This window comes from Schistocerca gregaria, unplaced genomic scaffold (genome assembly GCF_023897955.1).
Source record: "Schistocerca gregaria isolate iqSchGreg1 unplaced genomic scaffold, iqSchGreg1.2 ptg000355l, whole genome shotgun sequence".
Classification (NCBI taxonomy): Eukaryota; Metazoa; Arthropoda; class Insecta; order Orthoptera; family Acrididae; genus Schistocerca; species Schistocerca gregaria.
This window is the reverse complement of record NW_026061814.1, coordinates 1352794-1377769: the sequence shown is the minus strand read 5'-3', so window position 1 is coordinate 1377769 and position 24976 is coordinate 1352794. Positions and strand designations below refer to the sequence as shown.

Sequence of the window (24976 nt, the reverse complement as noted above, 5' to 3'; positions counted from 1 at the left end):
TTTACTTTCCATCGCTACAAGAGATGGATACTTTGTCGAACAAACGAATGACAGGCGGTGCAACGAGCAGCTGTGTTGTGCGTCTGACCCACGTGGCGGCGCGCCGCACTGCGCGTCGCCTTCGAGGTGGAAGGACGTGCTTTGCGTCAAATGTGCCACCGAAAACGGCGATTGCGTGTGTTGGGAGGAGAGGCGAAGCCTTCTTCTGCCGTGCGGCTACTGTACAAGGACGCCAACGGCCATACCATGTTGAATACACCGGTTCTCGTCCGATCACCGAAGTTAAGCAACATCGGGCCCGGTTAGTACTTGGATGGGTGACCGCCTGGGAACACCGGGTGCTGTTGGCTCCCTCTCTTCTTTTAAATTTTATGTCACTACACCTGCCAGCCCTCTTTTCATGAAAAACTCTCAGGTGCGACAAAGATGCTTCCACAAGCATTTTAAACTACTGTATTAAACGTAAGATGCGAAATTACAGTAATGAACTCAGTTTGAACAAGAATGCGCGGAGGAAGAGTGCTAGGATCTCGTTGAAAATAACGAAACACTGCGAATCGACAGATGTGCTCTTGAAACGCGTCAGAGAGTACTGTTTTGTAGGAGCGCTAAATTCCAAAAACTAACTACATTAAAGAAAGACCTGTTCCCGTCCGACCACCGAAGAAAAGCAACAACGTCAGTATTCGGATCGGCGACCGCCTGGGAACTCTGGCTGTCTTCATTTCTTGCTTTCTTGTCACTACTCCTGCCAGCCCTTTTTTCATGCTACCTTTCTCATGTGACAAAGATGCTTCCATACTGATTTTAAACTATCGTAAGATACGATATTAAGGAACTCAGTTTGAAAAGAGTGCGCCAAGTAAGACTTCCAAAGAGTCTCTGGAATAATAAAAACAGTATGAAGTGACAGAAATGTTGTGAAAAACGTCAGGGCATATTGTTTTGTAGCAGTGCACAAGGGCAAATTTGTAAACAAAAATTTACCTTTCGTCGCTACAAGAGATGTATACTTTGCCGAAAAGCCTGTGTCTTGTGTGCATGTTTTCGCACCTTTCCACGGCACAGCGCAGCACAGAGCGGCACTGGTAGCTCCGAACGCCCGCACACGGCGCCTCGGACTCGCCGGTTCGGGCCGCGCCCATCTCGCAGATGCTTCTCGTACTTGTGCTGTCATATGGACCGCGACCCGAGCGGCAGCGAGCGGCAGTCGAGCAAAGTCGGGACAAGTCGGGACGGAAGGGGACAGCCGAGAATGAACCGTGCAAATTACGCAAATATCTGGAAGCGCGACGAGTGTCAGGCAGGTGAGAACGCTTCCCTCTGTCTTCATTTCTTGCTATCTTGTCACTACCCCTGCCAGCCCTTTTTTCATGCTACCTTTCTCATGTGACAAAGATGCTTCCATACTGATTTTAAACTATCGTAAGATACGATATTAAGGAACTCAGTTTGAAAAGAGTGCGCCAAGGAAGACTTCCAAAGAGTCTCTGGAAATAACAAAACAGTATGAAGTAACAGAAATGTTGTGAAATACGTCAGGGCATATTGTTTTGTAGCAGTGCACAACGGCAAATTTGTAAACAAAAATTTACCTTCCATCGCTACAAGAGATGGATACTTTGTCGAACAAACGAATGACAGGCGGTGCAACGAGCAGCTGTGTTGTGCGTCTGACCCACGTGGCGGCGCGCCGCACTGCGCGTCGCCTTCGAGGTGGAAGGACGTGCTTTGCGTCAAATGTGCCACCGAAAACGGCGATTGCGTGTGTTGGGAGGAGAGGCGAAGCCTTCTTCTGCCGTGCGGCTACTGTACAAGGACGCCAACGGCCATACCATGTTGAATACACCGGTTCTCGTCCGATCACCGAAGTTAAGCAACATCGGGCCCGGTTAGTGCTTGGATGGGTGACCGCCTGGGAACACCGGGTGCTGTTGGCTCCCTCTCTTCTTTTAAATTTTATGTCACTACACCTGCCAGCCCTCTTTTCATGAAAAACTCTCAGGTGCGACAAAGATGCTTCCACAAGCATTTTAAACTACTGTATTAAACGTAAGATGCGAAATTACAGTAATGAACTCAGTTTGAACAAGAATGCGCGGAGGAAGAGTGCTAGGATCTCGTTGAAAATAACGAAACACTGCGAATCGACAGATGTGCTCTTGAAACGCGTCAGAGAGTACTGTTTTGTAGGAGCGCTAAATTCCAAAAACTAACTACATTAAAGAAAGACCTGTTCCCGTCCGACCACCGAAGAAAAGCAACAACGTCAGTATTCGGATCGGCGACCGCCTGGGAACTCTGGCTGTCTTCATTTCTTGCTTTCTTGTCACTACTCCTGCCAGCCCTTTTTTCATGCTACCTTTCTCATGTGACAAAGATGCTTCCATACTGATTTTAAACTATCGTAAGATACGATATTAAGGAACTCAGTTTGAAAAGAGTGCGCCAAGTAAGACTTCCAAAGAGTCTCTGGAATAATAAAAACAGTATGAAGTGACAGAAATGTTGTGAAAAACGTCAGGGCATATTGTTTTGTAGCAGTGCACAAGGGCAAATTTGTAAACAAAAATTTACCTTTCGTCGCTACAAGAGATGTATACTTTGCCGAAAAGCCTGTGTCTTGTGTGCATGTTTTCGCACCTTTCCACGGCACAGCGCAGCACAGAGCGGCACTGGTAGCTCCGAACGCCCGCACACGGCGCCTCGGACTCGCCGGTTCGGGCCGCGCCCATCTCGCAGATGCTTCTCGTACTTGTGCTGTCATATGGACCGCGACCCGAGCGGCAGCGAGCGGCAGTCGAGCAAAGTCGGGACAAGTCGGGACGGAAGGGGACAGCCGAGAATGAACCGTGCAAATTACGCAAATATCTGGAAGCGCGACGAGTGTCAGGCAGGTGAGAACGCTTCCCTCTGTCTTCATTTCTTGCTATCTTGTCACTACCCCTGCCAGCCCTTTTTTCATGCTACCTTTCTCATGTGACAAAGATGCTTCCATACTGATTTTAAACTATCGTAAGATACGATATTAAGGAACTCAGTTTGAAAAGAGTGCGCCAAGGAAGACTTCCAAAGAGTCTCTGGAAATAACAAAACAGTATGAAGTAACAGAAATGTTGTGAAATACGTCAGGGCATATTGTTTTGTAGCAGTGCACAACGGCAAATTTGTAAACAAAAATTTACCTTCCATCGCTACAAGAGATGGATACTTTGTCGAACAAACGAATGACAGGCGGTGCAACGAGCAGCTGTGTTGTGCGTCTGACCCACGTGGCGGCGCGCCGCACTGCGCGTCGCCTTCGAGGTGGAAGGACGTGCTTTGCGTCAAATGTGCCACCGAAAACGGCGATTGCGTGTGTTGGGAGGAGAGGCGAAGCCTTCTTCTGCCGTGCGGCTACTGTACAAGGACGCCAACGGCCATACCATGTTGAATACACCGGTTCTCGTCCGATCACCGAAGTTAAGCAACATCGGGCCCGGTTAGTGCTTTGATGGGTGACCGCCTGGGAACACCGGGTGCTGTTGGCTCCCTCTCTTCTTTTAAATTTTATGTCACTACACCTGCCAGCCCTCTTTTCATGAAAAACTCTCAGGTGCGACAAAGATGCTTCCACAAGCATTTTAAACTACTGTATTAAACGTAAGATGCGAAATTACAGTAATGAACTCAGTTTGAACAAGAATGCGCGGAGGAAGAGTGCTAGGATCTCGTTGAAAATAACGAAACACTGCGAATCGACAGATGTGCTCTTGAAACGCGTCAGAGAGTACTGTTTTGTAGGAGCGCTAAATTCCAAAAACTAACTACATTAAAGAAAGACCTGTTCCCGTCCGACCACCGAAGAAAAGCAACAACGTCAGTATTCGGATCGGCGACCGCCTGGGAACTCTGGCTGTCTTCATTTCTTGCTTTCTTGTCACTACTCCTGCCAGCCCTTTTTTCATGCTACCTTTCTCATGTGACAAAGATGCTTCCATACTGATTTTAAACTATCGTAAGATACGATATTAAGGAACTCAGTTTGAAAAGAGTGCGCCAAGTAAGACTTCCAAAGAGTCTCTGGAATAATAAAAACAGTATGAAGTGACAGAAATGTTGTGAAAAACGTCAGGGCATATTGTTTTGTAGCAGTGCACAAGGGCAAATTTGTAAACAAAAATTTACCTTTCGTCGCTACAAGAGATGTATACTTTGCCGAAAAGCCTGTGTCTTGTGTGCATGTTTTCGCACCTTTCCACGGCACAGCGCAGCACAGAGCGGCACTGGTAGCTCCGAACGCCCGCACACGGCGCCTCGGACTCGCCGGTTCGGGCCGCGCCCATCTCGCAGATGCTTCTCGTACTTGTGCTGTCATATGGACCGCGACCCGAGCGGCAGCGAGCGGCAGTCGAGCAAAGTCGGGACAAGTCGGGACGGAAGGGGACAGCCGAGAATGAACCGTGCAAATTACGCAAATATCTGGAAGCGCGACGAGTGTCAGGCAGGTGAGAACGCTTCCCTCTGTCTTCATTTCTTGCTATCTTGTCACTACCCCTGCCAGCCCTTTTTTCATGCTACCTTTCTCATGTGACAAAGATGCTTCCATACTGATTTTAAACTATCGTAAGATACGATATTAAGGAACTCAGTTTGAAAAGAGTGCGCCAAGGAAGACTTCCAAAGAGTCTCTGGAAATAACAAAACAGTATGAAGTAACAGAAATGTTGTGAAATACGTCAGGGCATATTGTTTTGTAGCAGTGCACAACGGCAAATTTGTAAACAAAAATTTACCTTCCATCGCTACAAGAGATGGATACTTTGTCGAACAAACGAATGACAGGCGGTGCAACGAGCAGCTGTGTTGTGCGTCTGACCCACGTGGCGGCGCGCCGCACTGCGCGTCGCCTTCGAGGTGGAAGGACGTGCTTTGCGTCAAATGTGCCACCGAAAACGGCGATTGCGTGTGTTGGGAGGAGAGGCGAAGCCTTCTTCTGCCGTGCGGCTACTGTACAAGGACGCCAACGGCCATACCATGTTGAATACACCGGTTCTCGTCGATCACCGAAGTTAAGCAACATCGGGCCCGGTTAGTGCTTGGATGGGTGACCGCTGGGAACACCGGGTGCTGTTGGCTCCCTCTCTTCTTTTAAATTTTATGTCACTACACCTGCCAGCCCTCTTTTCATGAAAAACTCTCAGGTGCGACAAAGATGCTTCCACAAGCATTTTAAACTACTGTATTAAACGTAAGATGCGAAATTACAGTAATGAACTCAGTTTGAACAAGAATGCGCGGAGGAAGAGTGCTAGGATCTCGTTGAAAATAACGAAACACTGCGAATCGACAGATGTGCTCTTGAAACGCGTCAGAGAGTACTGTTTTGTAGGAGCGCTAAATTCCAAAAACTAACTACATTAAAGAAAGACCTGTTCCCGTCCGACCACCGAAGAAAAGCAACAACGTCAGTATTCGGATCGGCGACCGCCTGGGAACTCTGGCTGTCTTCATTTCTTGCTTTCTTGTCACTACTCCTGCCAGCCCTTTTTTTCATGCTACCTTTCTCATGTGACAAAGATGCTTCCATACTGATTTTAAACTATCGTAAGATACGATATTAAGGAACTCAGTTTGAAAAGAGTGCGCCAAGTAAGACTTCCAAAGAGTCTCTGGAATAATAAAAACAGTATGAAGTGACAGAAATGTTGTGAAAAACGTCAGGGCATATTGTTTTGTAGCAGTGCACAAGGGCAAATTTGTAAACAAAAATTTACCTTTTGTCGCTACAAGAGATGTATACTTTGCCGAAAAGCCTGTGTCTTGTGTGCATGTTTTCGCACCTTTCCACGGCACAGCGCAGCACAGAGCGGCACTGGTAGCTCCGGACGCCCGCACAAGGCGCCTCGGACTCGCCGGTTCGGGCCGCGCCCATCTCGCAGATGCTTCTCGTACTTGTGCTGTCATATGGACCGCGACCCGAGCGGCAGCGAGCGGCAGTCGAGCAAAGTCGGGACAAGTCGGGACGGAAGGGGACAGCCGAGAATGAACCGTGCAAATTACGCAAATATCTTGAAGCGCGACGAGTGTCAGGCAGGTGAGAACGCTTCCCTCTGTTTTCATTTCTTGCTATCTTGTCACTACCCCTGCCAGCCCTTTTTCATGCTACCTTTCTCATGTGACAAAGATGCTTCCATACTGATTTAACACGCGATCTAGTGTCGATATTAAGGAACTCAGTTTGAAAAGAGTGCGCCAAGGAAGACTTCCAAAGAGTCTCTGGAAATAACAATACAGTATGAAGTGACAGAAATGTTGTGAAATACGTCAGGGCATAAAGTTTTGTAGCAGTGCACAACGGCAAATTTGTAAACAAAAATTTACCTTCCATCGCTACAAGAGATGGATACTTTGTCGAACAAACGAATGACAGGCGGTGCAACGAGCAGCTGTGTTGTGCGTGTGACCCACGTGGCGGCGCGCCGCACTGCGCGTCGCCTTCGAGGTGGAAGGACGTGCTTTGCGTCAAATGTGCCACCGAAAACGGCGATTGCGTGTGTTGGGAGGAGAGGCGAAGCCTTCTTCTGCCGTGCGGCTACTGTATAAGGACGCCAACGGCCATACCATGTTGAATACACCGGTTCTCGTCCGATCACCGAAGTTAAGCAACATTGGGCCCGGTTAGTACTTGGATGGGTGACCGCCTGGGAACACCGGGTGCTGTTGGCTCCCTCTCTTCTTTTAAATTTTATGTCACTACACCTGCCAGCCCTCTTTTCATGAAAAACTCTCAGGTGCGACAAAGATGCTTCCACAAGCATTTTAAACTACTGTATTAAACGTAAGATGCGAAATTACAGTAATGAACTCAGTTTGAACACGAATGCGCGGAGGAAGAGTGCTAGGATCTCGTTGAAAATAACGAAACACTGCGAATTGACAGATGTGCTCTTGAAACGCGTCAGAGAGTATTGTTTTGTAGGAGCGCTAAATTCCAAAAACTAACTACATTAAAGAAAGACCTGTTCCCGTCCGACCACCGAAGAAAAGCAACAACGTCAGTATTCGGATCGGCGACCGCCTGGGAACTCTGGCTGTCTTCATTTCTTGCTTTCTTGTCACTACTCCTGCCAGCCCTTTTTTCATGCTACCTTTCTCATGTGACAAAGATGCTTCCATACTGATTTTAAACTATCGTAAGATACGATATTAAGGAACTCAGTTTGAAAAGAGTGCGCCAAGTAAGACTTCCAAAGAGTCTCTGGAAATAACAAAACAGTATGAAGTGACAGAAATGTTGTGAAATACGTCAGGGCATATTGTTTTGTAGCAGTGCTCAACGGCAAATTTGTAAACAAAAATTTACCTTCCATCGCTACAAGAGATGGATACTTTGTCGAACAAACGAATAACAGGCGGTGCAACGAGCAGCTGTGTTGTGCGTCTGACCCACGTGGCGGCGCGCCGCACTGCGCGTCGCCTTCGAGGTGGAAGGACGTGCTTTGCGTCAAATGTGCCACCGAAAACGGCGATTGCGTGTGTTGGGAGGAGAGGCGAAGCCTTCTTCTGCCGTGCGGCTACTGTATAAGGACGCCAACGGCCATACCATGTTGAATACACCGGTTCTCGTCCGATCACCGAAGTTAAGCAACATCGGGCCCGGTTAGTACTTGGATGGGTGACCGCCTGGTAACACCGGGTGCTGTTGGCTCCCTCTCTTCTTTTAAATTTTATGTCACTACACCTGCCAGCCCTCTTTTCATGAAAAACTCTCAGGTGCGACAAAGATGCTTCCACAAGCATTTTAAACTACTGTATTAAACGTAAGATGCGAAATTACAGTAATGAACTCAGTTTGAACAAGAATGCGCGGAGGAAGAGTGCTAGGATCTCGTTGAAAATAACGAAACACTGCGAATCGACAGATGTGCTCTTGAAACGCGTCAGAGAGTACTGTTTTGTAGGAGCGCTAAATTCCAAAAACTAACTACATTAAAGAAAGACCTGTTCCCGTCCGACCACCGAAGAAAAGCAACAACGTCAGTATTCGGATCGGCGACCGCCTGGGAACTCTGGCTGTCTTCATTTCTTGCTTTCTTGTCACTACTCCTGCCAGCCCTTTTTTCATGCTACCTTTCTCATGTGACAAAGATGCTTCCATACTGATTTTAAACTATCGTAAGATACGATATTAAGGAACTCAGTTTGAAAAGAGTGCGCCAAGTAAGACTTCCAAAGAGTCTCTGGAATAATAAAAACAGTATGAAGTGACAGAAATGTTGTGAAAAACGTCAGGGCATATTGTTTTGTAGCAGTGCACAAGGGCAAATTTGTAAACAAAAATTTACCTTTCGTCGCTACAAGAGATGTATACTTTGCCGAAAAGCCTGTGTCTTGTGTGCATGTTTTCGCACCTTTCCACGGCACAGCGCAGCACAGAGCGGCACTGGTAGCTCCGAACGCCCGCACACGGCGCCTCGGACTCGCCGGTTCGGGCCGCGCCCATCTCGCAGATGCTTCTCGTACTTGTGCTGTCATATGGACCGCGACCCGAGCGGCAGCGAGCGGCAGTCGAGCAAAGTCGGGACAAGTCGGGACGGAAGGGGACAGCCGAGAATGAACCGTGCAAATTACGCAAATATCTTGAAGCGCGACGAGTGTCAGGCACGTGAGAACGCTTCCCTCTGTCTTCATTTCTTGCTATCTTGTCACTACCCCTGCCAGCCCTTTTTTCATGCTACCTTTCTCATGTGACAAAGATGCTTCCATACTGATTTTAAACTATCGTAAGATACGATATTAAGGAACTCAGTTTGAAAAGAGTGCGCCAAGGAAGACTTCCAAAGAGTCTCTGGAAATAACAAAACAGTATGAAGTGACAGAAATGTTGTGAAATACGTCAGGGCATATTGTTTTGTAGCAGTGCTCAACGGCAAATTTGTAAACAAAAATTTACCTTCCATCGCTACAAGAGATGGATACTTTGTCGAACAAACGAATGACAGGCGGTGCAACGAGCAGCTGTGTTGTGCGTCTGACCCACGTGGCGGCGCGCCGCACTGCGCGTCGCCTTCGAGGTGGAAGGACGTGCTTTGCGTCAAATGTGCCACCGAAAACGGCGATTGCGTGTGTTGGGAGGAGAGGCGAGGCCTTCTTCTGCCGTGCGGCTACTGTACAAGGACGCCAACGGCCATACCATGTTGAATACACCGGTTCTCGTCCGATCACCGAAGTTAAGCAACATCGGGCCCGGTTAGTACTTGGATGGGTGACCGCCTGGGAACACCGGGTGCTGTTGGCTCCCTCTCTTCTTTTAAATTTTATGTCACTACACCTGCCAGCCCTCTTTTCATGAAAAACTCTCAGGTGCGACAAAGATGCTTCCACAAGCATTTTAAACTACTGTATTAAACGTAAGATGCGAAATTACAGTAATGAACTCAGTTTGAACAAGAATGCGCGGAGGAAGAGTGCTAGGATCTCGTTGAAAATAACGAAACACTGCGAATCGACAGATGTGCTCTTGAAACGCGTCAGAGAGTACTGTTTTGTAGGAGCGCTAAATTCCAAAAACTAACTACATTAAAGAAAGACCTGTTCCCGTCCGACCACCGAAGAAAAGCAACAACGTCAGTATTCGGATCGGCGACCGCCTGGGAACTCTGGCTGTCTTCATTTCTTGCTTTCTTGTCACTACTCCTGCCAGCCCTTTTTTCATGCTACCTTTCTCATGTGACAAAGATGCTTCCATACTGATTTTAAACTATCGTAAGATACGATATTAAGGAACTCAGTTTGAAAAGAGTGCGCCAAGTAAGACTTCCAAAGAGTCTCTGGAATAATAAAAACAGTATGAAGTGACAGAAATGTTGTGAAAAACGTCAGGGCATATTGTTTTGTAGCAGTGCACAAGGGCAAATTTGTAAACAAAAATTTACCTTTCGTCGCTACAAGAGATGTATACTTTGCCGAAAAGCCTGTGTCTTGTGTGCATGTTTTCGCACCTTTCCACGGCACAGCGCAGCACAGAGCGGCACTGGTAGCTCCGAACGCCCGCACAAGGCGCCTCGGACTCGCCGGTTCGGGCCGCGCCCATCTCGCAGATGCTTCTCGTACTTGTGCTGTCATATGGACCGCGACCCGAGCGGCAGCGAGCGGCAGTCGAGCAAAGTCGTGACAAGTCGGGACGGAAGGGGACAGCCGAGAATGAACCGTGCAAATTACGCAAATATCTTGAAGCGCGACGAGTGTCAGGCAGGTGAGAACGCTTCCCTCTGTCTTCATTTCTTGCTATCTTGTCACTACCCCTGCCAGCCCTTTTTTCATGCTACCTTTCTCATGTGACAAAGATGCTTCCATACTGATTTTAAACTATCGTCAGATACGATATTAAGGAACTCAGTTTGAAAAGAGTGCGCCAAGGAAGACTTCCAAAGAGTCTCTGGAAATAACAATACAGTATGAAGTGACAGAAATGTTGTGAAATACGTCAGGGCATATTGTTTTGTAGCAGTGCACAACGGCAAATTTGTAAACAAAAATTTACCTTCCATCGCTACAAGAGATGGATACTTTGTCGAACAAACGAATGACAGGCGGTGCAACGAGCAGCTGTGTTGTGCGTCTGACCCACGTGGCGGCGCGCCGCACTGCGCGTCGCCTTCGAGGTGGAAGGACGTGCTTTGCGTCAAATGTGCCACCGAAAACGGCGATTGCGTGTGTTGGGAGGAGAGGCGAAGCCTTCTTCTGCCGTGCGGCTACTGTATAAGGACGCCAACGGCCATACCATGTTGAATACACCGGTTCTCGTCCGATCACCGAAGTTAAGCAACATTGGGCCCGGTTAGTACTTGGATGGGTGCCCGCCTGGGAACACCGGGTGCTGTTGGCTCCCTCTCTTCTTTTAAATTTTATGTCACTACACCTGCCAGCCCTCTTTTCATGAAAAACTCTCAGGTGCGACAAAGATGCTTCCACAAGCATTTTAAACTACTGTATTAAACGTAAGATGCGAAATTACAGTAATGAACTCAGTTTGAACACGAATGCGCGGAGGAAGAGTGCTAGGATCTCGTTGAAAATAACGAAACACTGCGAATTGACAGATGTGCTCTTGAAACGCGTCAGAGAGTATTGTTTTGTAGGAGCGCTAAATTCCAAAAACTAACTACATTAAAGAAAGACCTGTTCCCGTCCGACCACCGAAGAAAAGCAACAACGTCAGTATTCGGATCGGCGACCGCCTGGGAACTCTGGCTGTCTTCATTTCTTGCTTTCTTGTCACTACTCCTGCCAGCCCTTTTTTCATGCTACCTTTCTCATGTGACAAAGATGCTTCCATACTGATTTTAAACTATCGTCAGATACGATATTAAGGAACTCAGTTTGAAAAGAGTGCGCCAAGGAAGACTTCCAAAGAGTCTCTGGAAATAACAATACAGTATGAAGTGACAGAAATGTTGTGAAATACGTCAGGGCATATTGTTTTGTAGCAGTGCACAACGGCAAATTTGTAAACAAAAATTTACCTTCCATCGCTACAAGAGATGGATACTTTGTCGAACAAACGAATGACAGGCGGTGCAACGAGCAGCTGTGTTGTGCGTGTGACCCACGTGGCGGCGCGCCGCACTGCGCGTCGCCTTCGAGGTGGAAGGACGTGCTTTGCGTCAAATGTGCCACCGAAAACGGCGATTGCGTGTGTTGGGAGGAGAGGCGAAGCCTTCTTCTGCCGTGCGGCTACTGTATAAGGACGCCAACGGCCATACCATGTTGAATACACCGGTTCTCGTCCGATCACCGAAGTTAAGCAACATCGGGCCCGGTTAGTACTTGGATGGGTGACCGCCTGGTAACACCGGGTGCTGTTGGCTCCCTCTCTTCTTTTAAATTTTATGTCACTACACCTGCCAGCCCTCTTTTCATGAAAAACTCTCAGGTGCGACAAAGATGCTTCCACAAGCATTTTAAACTACTGTATTAAACGTAAGATGCGAAATTACAGTAATGAACTCAGTTTGAACAAGAATGCGCGGAGGAAGAGTGCTAGGATCTCGTTGAAAATAACGAAACACTGCGAATCGACAGATGTGCTCTTGAAACGCGTCAGAGAGTACTGTTTTGTAGGAGCGCTAAATTCCAAAAACTAACTACATTAAAGAAAGACCTGTTCCCGTCCGACCACCGAAGAAAAGCAACAACGTCAGTATTCGGATCGGCGACCGCCTGGGAACTCTGGTTGTCTTCATTTCTTGCTTTCTTGTCACTACTCCTGCCAGCCCTTTTTTATGCTACCTTTCTCATGTGACAAAGATGCTTCCATACTGATTTTAAACTATCGTAAGATACGATATTAAGGAACTCAGTTTGAAAAGAGTGCGCCAAGTAAGACTTCCAAAGAGTCTCTGGAATAATAAAAACAGTATGAAGTGACAGAAATGTTGTGAAAAACGTCAGGGCATATTGTTTTGTAGCAGTGCACAAGGGCAAATTTGTAAACAAAAATTTACCTTTCGTCGCTACAAGAGATGTATACTTTGCCGAAAAGCCTGTGTCTTGTGTGCATGTTTTCGCACCTTTCCACGGCACAGCGCAGCACAGAGCGGCACTGGTAGCTCCGAACGCCCGCACACGGCGCCTCGGACTCGCCGGTTCGGGCCGCGCCCATCTCGCAGATGCTTCTCGTACTTGTGCTGTCATATGGACCGCGACCCGAGCGGCAGCGAGCGGCAGTCGAGCAAAGTCGGGACAAGTCGGGACGGAAGGGGACAGCCGAGAATGAACCGTGCAAATTACGCAAATATCTTGAAGCGCGACGAGTGTCAGGCAGGTGAGAACGCTTCCCTCTGTCTTCATTTCTTGCTATCTTGTCACTACCCCTGCCAGCCCTTTTTTCATGCTACCTTTCTCATGTGACAAAGATGCTTCCATACTGATTTTAAACTATCGTAAGATACGATATTAAGGAACTCAGTTTGAAAAGAGTGCGCCAAGGAAGACTTCCAAAGAGTCTCTGGAAATAACAAAACAGTATGAAGTGACAGAAATGTTGTGAAATACGTCAGGGCATATTGTTTTGTAGCAGTGCTCAACGGCAAATTTGTAAACAAAAATTTACCTTCCATCGCTACAAGAGATGGATACTTTGTCGAACAAACGAATGACAGGCGGTGCAACGAGCAGCTGTGTTGTGCGTCTGACCCACGTGGCGGCGCGCCGCACTGCGCGTCGCCTTCGAGGTGGAAGGACGTGCTTTGCGTCAAATGTGCCACCGAAAACGGCGATTGCGTGTGTTGGGAGGAGAGGCGAAGCCTTCTTCTGCCGTGCGGCTACTGTACAAGGACGCCAACGGCCATACCATGTTGAATACACCGGTTCTCGTCCGATCACCGAAGTTAAGCAACATCGGGCCCGGTTAGTACTTGGATGGGTGACCGCCTGGGAACACCGGGTGCTGTTGGCTCCCTCTCTTCTTTTAAATTTTATGTCACTACACCTGCCAGCCCTCTTTTCATGAAAAACTCTCAGGTGCGACAAAGATGCTTCCACAAGCATTTTAAACTACTGTATTAAACGTAAGATGCGAAATTACAGTAATGAACTCAGTTTGAACAAGAATGCGCGGAGGAAGAGTGCTAGGATCTCGTTGAAAATAACGAAACACTGCGAATCGACAGATGTGCTCTTGAAACGCGTCAGAGAGTACTGTTTTGTAGGAGCGCTAAATTCCAAAAACTAACTACATTAAAGAAAGACCTGTTCCCGTCCGACCACCGAAGAAAAGCAACAACGTCAGTATTCGGATCGGCGACCGCCTGGGAACTCTGGCTGTCTTCATTTCTTGCTTTCTTGTCACTACTCCTGCCAGCCCTTTTTTCATGCTACCTTTCTCATGTGACAAAGATGCTTCCATACTGATTTTAAACTATCGTAAGATACGATATTAAGGAACTCAGTTTGAAAAGAGTGCGCCAAGTAAGACTTCCAAAGAGTCTCTGGAATAATAAAAACAGTATGAAGTGACAGAAATGTTGTGAAAAACGTCAGGGCATATTGTTTTGTAGCAGTGCACAAGGGCAAATTTGTAAACAAAAATTTACCTTTCGTCGCTACAAGAGATGTATACTTTGCCGAAAAGCCTGTGTCTTGTGTGCATGTTTTCGCACCTTTCCACGGCACAGCGCAGCACAGAGCGGCACTGGTAGCTCCGAACGCCCGCACACGGCGCCTCGGACTCGCCGGTTCGGGCCGCGCCCATCTCGCAGATGCTTCTCGTACTTGTGCTGTCATATGGACCGCGACCCGAGCGGCAGCGAGCGGCAGTCGAGCAAAGTCGGGACAAGTCGGGACGGAAGGGGACAGCCGAGAATGAACCGTGCAAATTACGCAAATATCTTGAAGCGCGACGAGTGTCAGGCACGTGAGAACGCTTCCCTCTGTCTTCATTTCTTGCTATCTTGTCACTACCCCTGCCAGCCCTTTTTTCATGCTACCTTTCTCATGTGACAAAGATGCTTCCATACTGATTTTAAACTATCGTAAGATACGATATTAAGGAACTCAGTTTGAAAAGAGTGCGCCAAGGAAGACTTCCAAAGAGTCTCTGGAAATAACAAAACAGTATGAAGTGACAGAAATGTTGTGAAATACGTCAGGGCATATTGTTTTGTAGCAGTGCTCAACGGCAAATTTGTAAACAAAAATTTACCTTCCATCGCTACAAGAGATGGATACTTTGTCGAACAAACGAATGACAGGCGGTGCAACGAGCAGCTGTGTTGTGCGTCTGACCCACGTGGCGGCGCGCCGCACTGCGCGTCGCCTTCGAGGTGGAAGGACGTGCTTTGCGTCAAATGTGCCACCGAAAACGGCGATTGCGTGTGTTGGGAGGAGAGGCGAAGCCTTCTTCTGCCGTGCGGCTACTGTATAAGGACGCCAACGGCCATACCATGTTGAATACACCGGTTCTCGTCCGATCACCGAAGTTAAGCAACATTGGGCCCGGTTAGTACTTGGATGGGTGACCGCCTGGGAACACTGGGTGCTGTTGGCTCCCTCTCTTCTTTTAAATTTTATGTCACTACACCTGCCAGCCCTCTTTTCATGAAAAACTCTCAGGTGCGACAAAGATGCTTCCACAAGCATTTTAAACTACTGTATTAAACGTAAGATGCGAAATTACAGTAATGAACTCAGTTTGAACACGAATGCGCGGAGGAAGAGTGCTAGGATCTCGTTGAAAATAACGAAACACTGCGAATCGACAGATGTGCTCTTGAAACGCGTCAGAGAGTACTGTTTTGTAGGAGCGCTAAATTCCAAAAACTAACTACATTAAAGAAAGACCTGTTCCCGTCCGACCACCGAAGAAAAGCAACAACGTCAGTATTCGGATCGGCGACCGCCTGGGAACTCTGGCTGTCTTCATTTCTTGCTTTCTTGTCACTACTCCTGCCAGCCCTTTTTTCATGCTACCTTTCTCATGTGACAAAGATGCTTCCATACTGATTTTAAACTATCGTAAGATACGATATTAAGGAACTCAGTTTGAAAAGAGTGCGCCAAGTAAGACTTCCAAAGAGTCTCTGGAATAATAAAAACAGTATGAAGTGACAGAAATGTTGTGAAAAACGTCAGGGCATATTGTTTTGTAGCAGTGCACAAGGGCAAATTTGTAAACAAAAATTTACCTTTCGTCGCTACAAGAGATGTATACTTTGCCGAAAAGCCTGTGTCTTGTGTGCATGTTTTCGCACCTTTCCACGGCACAGCGCAGCACAGAGCGGCACTGGTAGCTCCGAACGCCCGCACAAGGCGCCTCGGACTCGCCGGTTCGGGCCGCGCCCATCTCGCAGATGCTTCTCGTACTTGTGCTGTCATATGGACCGCGACCCGAGCGGCAGCGAGCGGCAGTCGAGCAAAGTCGGGACAAGTCGGGAAGGAAGGGGACAGCCGAGAATGAACCGTGCAAATTACGCAAATATCTTGAAGCGCGACGAGTGTCAGGCAGGTGAGAACGCTTCCCTCTGTCTTCATTTCTTGCTATCTTGTCACTACCCCTGCCAGCCCTTTTTTCATGCTACCTTTCTCATGTGACAAAGATGCTTCCATACTGATTTTAAACTATCGTCAGATACGATATTAAGGAACTCAGTTTGAAAAGAGTGCGCCAAGGAAGACTTCCAAAGAGTCTCTGGAAATAACAATACAGTATGAAGTGACAGAAATGTTGTGAAATACGTCAGGGCATATTGTTTTGTAGCAGTGCACAACGGCAAATTTGTAAACAAAAATTTACCTTCCATCGCTACAAGAGATGGATACTTTGTCGAACAAACGAATGACAGGCGGTGCAACGAGCAGCTGTGTTGTGCGTCTGACCCACGTTGCGGCGCGCCGCACTGCGCGTCGCCTTCGAGGTGGAAGGACGTGCTTTGCGTCAAATGTGCCACCGAAAACGGCGATTGCGTGTGTTGGGAGGAGAGGCGAAGCCTTCTTCTGCCGTGCGGCTACTGTATAAGGACGCCAACGGCCATACCATGTTGAATACACCGGTTCTCGTCCGATCACCGAAGTTAAGCAACATTGGGCCCGGTTAGTACTTGGATGGGTGACCGCCTGGGAACACTGGGTGCTGTTGGCTCCCTCTCTTCTTTTAAATTTTATGTCACTACACCTGCCAGCCCTCTTTTCATGAAAAACTCTCAGGTGCGACAAAGATGCTTCCACAAGCATTTTAAACTACTGTATTAAACGTAAGATGCGAAATTACAGTAATGAACTCAGTTTGAACACGAATGCGCGGAGGAAGAGTGCTAGGATCTCGTTGAAAATAACGAAACACTGCGAATCGACAGATGTGCTCTTGAAACGCGTCAGAGAGTACTGTTTTGTAGGAGCGCTAAATTCCAAAAACTAACTACATTAAAGAAAGACCTGTTCCCGTCCGACCACCGAAGAAAAGCAACAACGTCAGTATTCGGATCGGCGACCGCCTGGGAACTCTGGCTGTCTTCATTTCTTGCTTTCTTGTCACTACTCCTGCCAGCCCTTTTTTCATGCTACCTTTCTCATGTGACAAAGATGCTTCCATACTGATTTTAAACTATCGTAAGATACGATATTAAGGAACTCAGTTTGAAAAGAGTGCGCCAAGTAAGACTTCCAAAGAGTCTCTGGAATAATAAAAACAGTATGAAGTGACAGAAATGTTGTGAAAAACGTCAGGGCATATTGTTTTGTAGCAGTGCACAAGGGCAAATTTGTAAACAAAAATTTACCTTTCGTCGCTACAAGAGATGTATACTTTGCCGAAAAGCCTGTGTCTTGTGTGCATGTTTTCGCACCTTTCCACGGCACAGCGCAGCACAGAGCGGCACTGGTAGCTCCGAACGCCCGCACAAGGCGCCTCGGACTCGCCGGTTCGGGCCGCGCCCATCTCGCAGATGCTTCTCGTACTTGTGCTGTCATATGGACCGCGACCCGAGCGGCAGCGAGCGGCAGTCGAGCAAAGTCGGGACAAGTCGGGACGGAAGGGGACAGCCGAGAATGAACCGTGCAAATTACGCAAATATCTTGAAGCGCGACGAGTGTCAGGCAGGTGAGAACGCTTCCCTCTGTCTTCATTTCTTGCTATCTTGTCACTACCCCTGCCAGCCCTTTTTTCATGCTACCTTTCTCATGTGACAAAGATGCTTCCATACTGATTTTAAACTATCGTCAGATACGATATTAAGGAACTCAGTTTGAAAAGAGTGCGCCAAGGAAGACTTCCAAAGAGTCTCTGGAAATAACAAAACAGTATGAAGTGACAGAAATGTTGTGAAATACGTCAGGGCATATTGTTTTGTAGCAGTGCACAACGGCAAATTTGTAAACAAAAATTTACCTTCCATCGCTACAAGAGATGGATACTTTGTCGAACAAACGAATGACAGGCGGTGCAACGAGCAGCTGTGTTGTGCGTGTGACCCACGTGGCGGCGCGCCGCACTGCGCGTCGCCTTCGAGGTGGAAGGACGTGCTTTGCGTCAAATGTGCCACCGAAAACGGCGATTGCGTGTGTTGGGAGGAGAGGCGAAGCCTTCTTCTGCCGTGCGGCTACTGTATAAGGACGCCAACGGCCATACCATGTTGAATACACCGGTTCTCGTCCGATCACCGAAGTTAAGCAACATTGGGCCCGGTTAGTACTTGGATGGGTGACCGCCTGGGAACACCGGGTGCTGTTGGCTCCCTCTCTTCTTTTAAATTTTATGTCACTACACCTGCCAGCCCTCTTTTCATGAAAAACTCTCAGGTGCGACAAAGATGCTTCCACAAGCATTTTAAACTACTGTATTAAACGTAAGATGCGAAATTACAGTAATGAACTCAGTTTGAACACGAATGCGCAGGGGAAGAGTGCTAGGATCTCGTTGAAAATAACGAAACACTGCGAATTGACAGATGTGCTCTTGAAACGCGTCAGAGAGTATTGTTTTGTAGGAGCGCTAAATTCCAAAAACTAACTACATTAAAGAAAGACCTGTTCCCGTCCGACCACCGAAGAAAAGCAACAACGTCAGTATTCGGATCGGCGACCGCCTGGGAACTCTGGCTGTCTTCATTTCTTGCTTTCTTGTCACTACTCCTGCCAGCCCTTTTTTCATGCTACCTTTCTCATGTGACAAAGATGCTTCCATACTGATTTTAAACTATCGTCAGATACGATATTAAGGAACTCAGTTTGAAAAGAGTGCGCCAAGGAAGACTTCCAAAGAGTCTCTGGAAATAACAATACAGTATGAAGTGACAGAAATGTTGTGAAATACGTCAGGGCATATTGTTTTGTAGCAGTGCACAACGGCAAATTTGTAAACAAAAATTTACCTTCCATCGCGACAAGAGATGGATACTTTGTCGAACAAACGAATGACAGGCGGTGCAACGAGCAGCTGTGTTGTGCGTGTGACCCACGTGGCGGCGCGCCGCACTGCGCGTCGCCTTCGAGGTGGAAGGACGTGCTTTGCGTCAAATGTGCCACCGAAAACGGCGATTGCGTGTGTTGGGAGGAGAGGCGAAGCCTTCTTCTGCCGTGCGGCTACTGTATAAGGACGCCAACGGCCATACCATGTTGAATACACCGGTTCTCGTCCGATCACCGAAGTTAAGCAACATCGGGCCCGGTTAGTACTTGGATGGGTGACCGCCTGGGAACACCGGGTGCTGTTGGCTCCCTCTCTTCTTTTAAATTTTATGTCACTACACCTGCCAGCCCTCTTTTCATGAAAAACTCTCAGGTGCGACAAAGATGCTTCCACAAGCATTTTAAACTACTGTATTAAACGTAAGATGCGAAATTACAGTAATGAACTCAGTTTGAACAAGAATGCGCGGAGGAAGAGTGCTAGGATCTCGTTGAAAATAACGAAACACTGCGAATCGACAGATGTGCTCTTGAAACGCGTCAGAGAGTACTGTTTTGTAGGAGCGCTAAATTCCAAAAACTAACTACATTAAAGAAAGACCTGTTCCCGTCCGACCACCGAAGAAAAGCAACAACGTCAGTATTCGGATCGGCGACCGCCTGGGAACTCTGGCTGTCTTCATTTCTTGCTTTCTTGTCACTACTCCTGCCAGCCCTTTTTTCATGCTACCTTTCTCATGTGACAAAGATGCTTCCATACTGATTTTAAACTATCGTAAGATACGATATTAAGGAACTCAGTTTGAAAAGAGTGCGCCAAGTAAGACTTCCAAAGAGTCTCTGGAATAATAAAAACAGTATGAAGTGACAGAAATGTTGTGAAAAACGTCAGGGCATATTGTTTTGTAGCAGTGCACAAGGGCAAATTTGTAAACAAAAATTTACCTTTCGTCGCTACAAGAGATGTATACTTTGCCGAAAAGCCTGTGTCTTGTGTGCATGTTTTCGCACCTTTCCACGGCACAGCGCAGCACAGAGCGGCACTGGTAGCTCCGAACGCCCGCACACGGCGCCTCGGACTCGCCGGTTCGGGCCGCGCCCATCTCGCAGATGCTTCTCGTACTTGTGCTGTCATATGGACCGCGACCCGAGCGGCAGCGAGCGGCAGTCGAGCAAAGTCGGGACAAGTCGGGACGGAAGGGGACAGCCGAGAATGAACCGTGCAAATTACGCAAATATCTTGAAGCGCGACGAGTGTCAGGCACGTGAGAACGCTTCCCTCTGTCTTCATTTCTTGCTATCTTGTCACTACCCCTGCCAGCCCTTTTTTCATGCTACCTTTCTCATGTGACAAAGATGCTTCCATACTGATTTTAAACTATCGTAAGATACGATATTAAGGAACTCAGTTTGAAAAGAGTGCGCCAAGGAAGACTTCCAAAGAGTCTCTGGAAATAACAAAACAGTATGAAGTGACAGAAATGTTGTGAAATACGTCAGGGCATATTGTTTTGTAGCAGTGCTCAACGGCAAATTTGTAAACAAAAATTTACCTTCCATCGCTACAAGAGATGGATACTTTGTCGAACAAACGAATGACAGGCGGTGCAACGAGCAGCTGTGTTGTGCGTCTGACCCACGTGGCGGCGCGCCGCACTGCGCGTCGCCTTCGAGGTGGAAGGACGTGCTTTGCGTCAAATGTGCCACCGAAAACGGCGATTGCGTGTGTTGGGAGGAGAGGCGAGGCCTTCTTCTGCCGTGCGGCTACTGTACAAGGACGCCAACGGCCATACCATGTTGAATACACCGGTTCTCGTCCGATCACCGAAGTTAAGCAACATCGGGCCCGGTTAGTACTTGGATGGGTGACCGCCTGGGAACACCGGGTGCTGTTGGCTCCCTCTCTTCTTTTAAATTTTATGTCACTACACCTGCCAGCCCTCTTTTCATGAAAAACTCTCAGGTGCGACAAAGATGCTTCCACAAGCATTTTAAACTACTGTATTAAACGTAAGATGCGAAATTACAGTAATGAACTCAGTTTGAACAAGAATGCGCGGAGGAAGAGTGCTAGGATCTCGTTGAAAATAACGAAACACTGCGAATCGACAGATGTGCTCTTGAAACGCGTCAGAGAGTACTGTTTTGTAGGAGCGCTAAATTCCAAAAACTAACTACATTAAAGAAAGACCTGTTCCCGTCCGACCACCGAAGAAAAGCAACAACGTCAGTATTCGGATCGGCGACCGCCTGGGAACTCTGGCTGTCTTCATTTCTTGCTTTCTTGTCACTACTCCTGCCAGCCCTTTTTTCATGCTACCTTTCTCATGTGACAAAGATGCTTCCATACTGATTTTAAACTATCGTAAGATACGATATTAAGGAACTCAGTTTGAAAAGAGTGCGCCAAGTAAGACTTCCAAAGAGTCTCTGGAATAATAAAAACAGTATGAAGTGACAGAAATGTTGTGAAAAACGTCAGGGCATATTGTTTTGTAGCAGTGCACAAGGGCAAATTTGTAAACAAAAATTTACCTTTCGTCGCTACAAGAGATGTATACTTTGCCGAAAAGCCTGTGTCTTGTGTGCATGTTTTCGCACCTTTCCACGGCACAGCGCAGCACAGAGCGGCACTGGTAGCTCCGAACGCCCGCACACGGCGCCTCGGACTCGCCGGTTCGGGCCGCGCCCATCTCGCAGATGCTTCTCGTACTTGTGCTGTCATATGGACCGCGACCCGAGCGGCAGCGAGCGGCAGTCGAGCAAAGTCGGGACAAGTCGGGACGGAAGGGGACAGCCGAGAATGAACCGTGCAAATTACGCAAATATCTTGAAGCGCGACGAGTGTCAGGCACGTGAGAACGCTTCCCTCTGTCTTCATTTCTTGCTATCTTGTCACTACCCCTGCCAGCCCTTTTTTCATGCTACCTTTCTCATGTGACAAAGATGCTTCCATACTGATTTTAAACTATCGTAAGATACGATATTAAGGAACTCAGTTTGAAAAGAGTGCGCCAAGGAAGACTTCCAAAGAGTCTCTGGAAATAACAAAACAGTATGAAGTGACAGAAATGTTGTGAAATACGTCAGGGCATATTGTTTTGTAGCAGTGCTCAACGGCAAATTTGTAAACAAAAATTTACCTTCCATCGCTACAAGAGATGGATACTTTGTCGAACAAACGAATGACAGGCGGTGCAACGAGCAGCTGTGTTGTGCGTCTGACCCACGTGGCGGCGCGCCGCACTGCGCGTCGCCTTCGAGGTGGAAGGACGTGCTTTGCGTCAAATGTGCCACCGAAAACGGCGATTGCGTGTGTTGGGAGGAGAGGCGAGGCCTTCTTCTGCCGTGCGGCTACTGTACAAGGACGCCAACGGCCATACCATGTTGAATACACCGGTTCTCGTCCGATCACCGAAGTTAAGCAACATCGGGCCCGGTTAGTACTTGGATGGGTGACCGCCTGGGAACACCGGGTGCTGTTGGCTCCCTCTCTTCTTTTAAATTTTATGTCACTACACCTGCCAGCCCTCTTTTCATGAAAAACTCTCAGGTGCGACAAAGATGCTTCCACAAGCATTTTAAACTACTGTATTAAACGTAAGATGCGAAATTACAGTAATGAACTCAGTTTGAACAAGAATGCGCGGAGGAAGAGTGCTAGGATCTCGTTGAAAATAACGAAACACTGCGAATCGACAGATGTGCTCTTGAAACGCGTCAGAGAGTACTGTTTTGTAGGAGCGCTAAATTCCAAAAACTAACTACATTAAAGAAAGACCTGTTCCCGTCCGACCACCGAAGAAAAGCAACAACGTCAGTATTCGGATCGGCGACCGCCTGGGAACTCTGGCTGTCTTCATTTCTTGCTTTCTTGTCACTACTCCTGCCAGCCCTTTTTTCATGCTACCTTTCTCATGTGACAAAGATGCTTCCATACTGATTTTAAACTATCGTAAGATACGATATTAAGGAACTCAGTTTGAAAAGAGTGCGCCAAGTAAGACTTCCAAAGAGTCTCTGGAATAATAAAAACAGTATGAAGTGACAGAAATGTTGTGAAAAACGTCAGGGCATATTGTTTTGTAGCAGTGCACAAGGGCAAATTTGTAAACAAAAATTTACCTTTCGTCGCTACAAGAGATGTATACTTTGCCGAAAAGCCTGTGTCTTGTGTGCATGTTTTCGCACCTTTCCACGGCACAGCGCAGCACAGAGCGGCACTGGTAGCTCCGAACGCCCGCACACGGCGCCTCGGACTCGCCGGTTCGGGCCGCGCCCATCTCGCAGATGCTTCTCGTACTTGTGCTGTCATATGGACCGCGACCCGAGCGGCAGCGAGCGGCAGTCGAGCAAAGTCGGGACAAGTCGGGACGGAAGGGGACAGCCGAGAATGAACCGTGCAAATTACGCAAATATCTTGAAGCGCGACGAGTGTCAGGCACGTGAGAACGCTTCCCTCTGTCTTCATTTCTAGCTATCTTGTCACTACCCCTGCCAGCCCTTTTTTCATGCTACCTTTCTCATGTGACAAAGATGCTTCCATACTGATTTTAAACTATCGTAAGATACGATATTAAGGAACTCAGTTTGAAAAGAGTGCGCCAAGGAAGACTTCCAAAGAGTCTCTGGAAATAACAAAACAGTATGAAGTGACAGAAATGTTGTGAAATACGTCAGGGCATATTGTTTTGTAGCAGTGCTCAACGGCAAATTTGTAAACAAAAATTTACCTTCCATCGCTACAAGAGATGGATACTTTGTCGAACAAACGAATGACAGGCGGTGCAACGAGCAGCTGTGTTGTGCGTCTGACCCACGTGGCGGCGCGCCGCACTGCGCGTCGCCTTCGAGGTGGAAGGACGTGCTTTGCGTCAAATGTGCCACCGAAAACGGCGATTGCTTGGGTTGGGAGGAGAGGCGAAGCCTTCTTCTGCCGTGCGGCTACTGTATAAGGACGCCAACGGCCATACCATGTTGAATACACCGGTTCTCGTCCGATCACCGAAGTTAAGCAACATCGGGCCAGTTAGTACTTGGATGGGTGACCGCCTGGGAACACCGGGTGCTGTTGGCTCCCTCTCTTCTTTTAAATTTTATGTCACTACACCTGCCAGCCCTCTTTTCATGAAAAACTCTCAGGTGCGACAAAGATGCTTCCACAAGCATTTTAAACTACTGTATTAAACGTAAGATGCGAAATTACAGTAATGAACTCAGTTTGAACAAGAATGCGCGGAGGAAGAGTGCTAGGATCTCGTTGAAAATAACGAAACATTGCGAATCGACAGATGTGCTCTTGAAACGCGTCAGAGAGTACTGTTTTGTAGGAGCGCTAAATTCCAAAAACTAACTACATTAAAGAAAGACCTGTTCCCGTCCGACCACCGAAGAAAAGCAACAACGTCAGTATTCGGATCGGCGACCGCCTGGGAACTCTGGCTGTCTTCATTTCTTGCTTTCTTGTCACTACTCCTGCCAGCCCTTTTTTCATGCTACCTTTCTCATGTGACAAAGATGCTTCCATACTGATTTTAAACTATCGTAAGATACGATATTAAGGAACTCAGTTTGAAAAGAGTGCGCCAAGTAAGACTTCCAAAGAGTCTCTGGAATAATAAAAACAGTATGAAGTGACAGAAATGTTGTGAAAAACGTCAGGGCATATTGTTTTGTAGCAGTGCACAAGGGCAAATTTGTAAACAAAAATTTACCTTTCGTCGCTACAAGAGATGTATACTTTGCCGAAAAGCCTGTGTCTTGTGTGCATGTTTTCGCACCTTTCCACGGCACAGCGCAGCACAGAGCGGCACTGGTAGCTCCGAACGCCCGCACACGGCGCCTCGGACTCGCCGGTTCGGGCCGCGCCCATCTCGCAGATGCTTCTCGTACTTGTGCTGTCATATGGACCGCGACCCGAGCGGCAGCGAGCGGCAGTCGAGCAAAGTCGGGACAAGTAGGGACGGAAGGGGACAGCCGAGAATGAACCGTGCAAATTACGCAAGTATCTGGAAGCGCGACGAGTGTCAGGCAGGTGAGAACGCTTCCCTCTGTCTTCATTTCTTGCTATCTTGTCACTACCCCTGCCAGC

General features: G+C 47.7%; 17 non-coding genes across 17 annotated transcripts; all 17 read left to right on the top strand.

Moving 5' to 3' along the window:
- Positions 1 to 231: 231 nt before the first annotated feature.
- LOC126308424 (5S ribosomal RNA) lies at positions 232 to 350 on the top strand. The gene has a single exon (XR_007554319.1). It is a non-coding gene; the product is annotated as a 5S ribosomal RNA (ribosomal RNA).
- Positions 351 to 1821: 1471 nt separating this feature from the next.
- On the top strand, positions 1822 to 1940 carry LOC126307823 (5S ribosomal RNA). The gene has a single exon (XR_007553797.1). It is a non-coding gene; the product is annotated as a 5S ribosomal RNA (ribosomal RNA).
- A 1471-nt stretch (positions 1941 to 3411) lies between these two features.
- On the top strand, positions 3412 to 3530 carry LOC126307844 (5S ribosomal RNA). The gene has a single exon (XR_007553816.1). It is a non-coding gene; the product is annotated as a 5S ribosomal RNA (ribosomal RNA).
- A 1471-nt stretch (positions 3531 to 5001) lies between these two features.
- Positions 5002 to 5118, top strand: LOC126307900 (5S ribosomal RNA). Its single transcript, XR_007553866.1, has one exon. It is a non-coding gene; the product is annotated as a 5S ribosomal RNA (ribosomal RNA).
- Positions 5119 to 6589: 1471 nt separating this feature from the next.
- Positions 6590 to 6708, top strand: LOC126307956 (5S ribosomal RNA). The gene has a single exon (XR_007553895.1). It is a non-coding gene; the product is annotated as a 5S ribosomal RNA (ribosomal RNA).
- An 863-nt stretch (positions 6709 to 7571) lies between these two features.
- Positions 7572 to 7690, top strand: LOC126307855 (5S ribosomal RNA). Its single transcript, XR_007553825.1, has one exon. It is a non-coding gene; the product is annotated as a 5S ribosomal RNA (ribosomal RNA).
- Positions 7691 to 9161: 1471 nt separating this feature from the next.
- On the top strand, positions 9162 to 9280 carry LOC126308423 (5S ribosomal RNA). Its single transcript, XR_007554318.1, has one exon. It is a non-coding gene; the product is annotated as a 5S ribosomal RNA (ribosomal RNA).
- A 1471-nt stretch (positions 9281 to 10751) lies between these two features.
- LOC126307698 (5S ribosomal RNA) lies at positions 10752 to 10870 on the top strand. The gene has a single exon (XR_007553684.1). It is a non-coding gene; the product is annotated as a 5S ribosomal RNA (ribosomal RNA).
- An 863-nt stretch (positions 10871 to 11733) lies between these two features.
- On the top strand, positions 11734 to 11852 carry LOC126307853 (5S ribosomal RNA). Its single transcript, XR_007553823.1, has one exon. It is a non-coding gene; the product is annotated as a 5S ribosomal RNA (ribosomal RNA).
- A 1470-nt stretch (positions 11853 to 13322) lies between these two features.
- LOC126308421 (5S ribosomal RNA) lies at positions 13323 to 13441 on the top strand. The gene has a single exon (XR_007554316.1). It is a non-coding gene; the product is annotated as a 5S ribosomal RNA (ribosomal RNA).
- Positions 13442 to 14912: 1471 nt separating this feature from the next.
- Positions 14913 to 15031, top strand: LOC126307697 (5S ribosomal RNA). Its single transcript, XR_007553683.1, has one exon. It is a non-coding gene; the product is annotated as a 5S ribosomal RNA (ribosomal RNA).
- A 1471-nt stretch (positions 15032 to 16502) lies between these two features.
- Positions 16503 to 16621, top strand: LOC126307696 (5S ribosomal RNA). The gene has a single exon (XR_007553682.1). It is a non-coding gene; the product is annotated as a 5S ribosomal RNA (ribosomal RNA).
- A 1471-nt stretch (positions 16622 to 18092) lies between these two features.
- On the top strand, positions 18093 to 18211 carry LOC126307944 (5S ribosomal RNA). The gene has a single exon (XR_007553884.1). It is a non-coding gene; the product is annotated as a 5S ribosomal RNA (ribosomal RNA).
- Positions 18212 to 19074: 863 nt separating this feature from the next.
- Positions 19075 to 19193, top strand: LOC126308420 (5S ribosomal RNA). Its single transcript, XR_007554315.1, has one exon. It is a non-coding gene; the product is annotated as a 5S ribosomal RNA (ribosomal RNA).
- A 1471-nt stretch (positions 19194 to 20664) lies between these two features.
- On the top strand, positions 20665 to 20783 carry LOC126308419 (5S ribosomal RNA). Its single transcript, XR_007554314.1, has one exon. It is a non-coding gene; the product is annotated as a 5S ribosomal RNA (ribosomal RNA).
- Positions 20784 to 22254: 1471 nt separating this feature from the next.
- LOC126308418 (5S ribosomal RNA) lies at positions 22255 to 22373 on the top strand. The gene has a single exon (XR_007554313.1). It is a non-coding gene; the product is annotated as a 5S ribosomal RNA (ribosomal RNA).
- A 1471-nt stretch (positions 22374 to 23844) lies between these two features.
- LOC126307857 (5S ribosomal RNA) lies at positions 23845 to 23962 on the top strand. The gene has a single exon (XR_007553827.1). It is a non-coding gene; the product is annotated as a 5S ribosomal RNA (ribosomal RNA).
- The last annotated feature ends 1014 nt before the right edge of the window (positions 23963 to 24976 follow it).